The sequence below is a fragment of the Strix uralensis genome, chromosome 1, assembly GCF_047716275.1.
Source record: "Strix uralensis isolate ZFMK-TIS-50842 chromosome 1, bStrUra1, whole genome shotgun sequence".
NCBI classification, from domain to species: domain Eukaryota; kingdom Metazoa; phylum Chordata; class Aves; order Strigiformes; family Strigidae; genus Strix; species Strix uralensis.
This window is the reverse complement of record NC_133972.1, coordinates 14,268,502-14,271,559: the sequence shown is the minus strand read 5'-3', so window position 1 is coordinate 14,271,559 and position 3,058 is coordinate 14,268,502. Positions and strand designations below refer to the sequence as shown.

General features: G+C 43.2%; 1 long non-coding RNA gene across 1 annotated transcript; it reads left to right on the top strand.

Annotated features, from left to right (window-relative positions):
- Window positions 1-347: 347 nt before the first annotated feature.
- LOC141953034 (uncharacterized) lies at window positions 348-2,823 on the top strand. The gene is made up of 2 exons (XR_012631840.1): window positions 348-1,684; window positions 2,608-2,823. It is a non-coding gene; the product is annotated as an uncharacterized LOC141953034 (long non-coding RNA).
- The last annotated feature ends 235 nt before the right edge of the window (window positions 2,824-3,058 follow it).

Here is a 3,058-nt window from a genome sequence, read left to right as displayed (position 1 = left end):
TTATGTCATCTGGAGAACTTGTGGTATGTACATGGTATCCCTTCCCTGAGAGTTATCTTGCTTTGCTCTCAGGACATGGGAAGACTCTGTAGTAATTTATGGGCTTTGTATTTAACATTAAACATGGATGGTATCTTTTACGTTACTTAAATCTTTCATCTATCACTTTGCAGCATGTGCAAAATGTGTTTTCTCTTGTCTCCTGCTTTCTGGGGCAATACAGAATATTTCCCCAAAAGCTATGCAGCCCTGAGCCACCTGCCAGATTCCCATGTATTATAATATTTTCGGCCAGCTGCTGTGGTAGCTGTTCATACCAAGGGCAAGAATTCCCTGGCTCCGGTTTTAGCTTTCGTGCAGTCCGAGCCTGCTTTCAGCCGGTGCTGAACTGTGAGCGTAAGGCCTGAGTCAGCGACAGTTAAAATAAAAGGTCAAACTTCTGAAGTCCGTAACCAGTTGGTGGAGCCCAGGTATCGTGTCCTGCTCTGGTTGTCAATGTGATGCATCCCCTTCCTCCTCTCTCTAGTGCTCTATCTCAGCCCTTTACTAGGGGCCTTCTAGGCAGAATAGCACATATATAGGCATAGTGATCCCAGAGGAGATTTTTGGCAGCAAATACTGACGTGGCTGATTGCTGGGAGCTGGTGTTGTACCTCTGGCTGGGCCACTCTTAACCCCAGCTCTGCCAGGGACACAACGCTGAACCGGGTGAGTTGGAAGGTTTTCCTATTTTAAGAGTCAATATTGGCCTTGCCACGCTTTTGTTTTCTTTTTTTTTTTCTTTTTTTATTTTTTTACTTTACATTTGGATATCAAATAGTCATTTAATAATGTTCTTTTCTGGTGCCTATTATTTCTAAATAGTTTGCAGTTTTCTGGTGGATGCATCACTTCTTCATCAGAGTATTCAGAGATATTTGGGAGTGTTCAGAAAACAGTAACCTACTTCCAAGTGACCATTTGTTTTGGGTGCCTAGTTCAAAACATATGCTGGGTATGGGGTTTTGATTCTTCAGAAATTCCTGACATTCCCCTCTGGAAGTCACATGTCTCAGATGGGACATTCAAGATCATTGGCTGCTTTTCTGAAAAAACGTCAGGCCACGGTGCTCCAGGAATATATTTAATCACACTCAGGACCACAACACAGGAGAAATCCCATCACTGCCTAAAGAGCTTGTTTCTGCAGACTGCTGATACAAAGGAAGATGATAATTAGTGACTCTGTAGTCACTGTCAGAAAGCATTGTAAACATGCACTCAGAGAAACTTCCTTCTCAAAACTGGTTTGGATCTGAGCAGTCATCTTTTTGTGCTGAACTAAGATAGCTCAGTGATTATTTCCATTTGGGTTCTGATGTCAGAAAATGTACAACAGTCCAGAAAAAGAAAAATCCAAGTAGAAGAGGTAGATGAACAACTCTATGGGGAAAAAAACCACTGATGAAAAATATGCTGTTGAAATTGCTGGGAAGAACCTCTCTGGATACCTGCTCAGGATGTGAAAAGCCTCATCTCTTGCTTCAGGAGAGCCAGAAGAAAAGATTGTGCTCAGCCACTGGAAAAGTCCAAGTGGAGAAGAGGACATCTGGGAACAAGTGCCATTTGTAGCTGGCAGCTGGAGAGGCTCTGGTGTGGTAGAGCTGGGCTCCCATCAACAACATGGAGGGGAAATGCTAGAGAGGTAATGCGTTCTGACAGAATATTACATACAATTAATTTAGCATCTCTGAATTTTGCAGAGTGTGGAAGGTCTGGATGAAGCCTGTGTGGGATTCCTGTACATGAAATTGTGAGGAAAAAATGGTACACCTTATACTTACTGAAAAAAATACTTCTGACTGCAGCATTAGAAGATTCATAGTAATAACGCCTCAGTGTTTGATACCATATGTTGATATATTCATGGGTAGCTCCTGAAGAATTATAGATTTGATAGTGAATTACAATTGCATTCGCTCAGATAGCCTTAACTTTTGAGCAGAGGCCTATGCTGCTCTTCAATTGACCTGAAAGCAAATAGAGAGATACCACCCACAGCGTCACTTGCCTTCTAGGATCTGCATAACAAGGACCTGAGTGGTCAATGCCCCCTGGGGCTGCTCAGCAGCACCTGACCAGCCTTATCTGCCCCAGAGGGACAATGGTAGTTGTGGGGCAGAGTTGATCCAAGTTGATCCATGTCCAGTTGTTCATTTATCTATTGATTTTTTTCAAAGCTTGAATGGCCAAGTTTCACATAACACAGTGCTGTGCACCTGCCGCCTGTTGAGGACCTTCTCAGGTAGCACAGATTGGCCTTTTTGTATTACATGAAAATTTTAAATTCATTTTGACAGTGGTGAGCAACAGATTACAGCAGTGTGTGGAGTCATGGCAAAACTACACAAAAGGAAAGGATGCCTCTGACAGGATTAACGGCCTGTCCCTTTTTAAAGTGATTGTTGAAATGGGCAACTTCCTGCTTACTGTCTTGAATTGTTTTGGTGACTAATTCATTTGGAGGGTGACCTCGGGTGCTCTACTGCTCGGCAGAGGAAATCTGGGGCATGTAGCTGTGAGACCAGGACAGGGCCACTGTGTCATTGTCTCATTCTTGTTTTTCAGGCCTTTCCATCTCAGCAGATCTCCCTCAACGTTCTCCAGATTGAGCGCTTTGCCACATCTACAGTAGCTGTGGAGACATCCTTTCTCAGGAAGCAGCGCGAGGCTAAGGAAAGTTGAGCACTTGCACTGCAAACACAAATGGTGTCTTTTTCTTCCTTGTGGGTATGTTAATCCAAACAACCTATTAAAGAGCTGAGCCAGTTCTCACATATTTAATCGTGTGTCTTATTTGGGTTTTGTTTTGGGGTTTTTTGCTGTGCAAGTCTGAACAGCTGGTCCTGCTCATTCTCACCTTTTTCCTGCTCATGCTGGTCCTGGCTTTTTCCTGTGAAGCATCTCCCTTTTGTGAAGTAAGTGGCGCTTTAAAAGGGAAATTTTCAACAGAAGCACAAGGGCAAAAACTATATGATCACTTCTCTTCATATGCAGAAAGAAATTCCAATGGCAATTT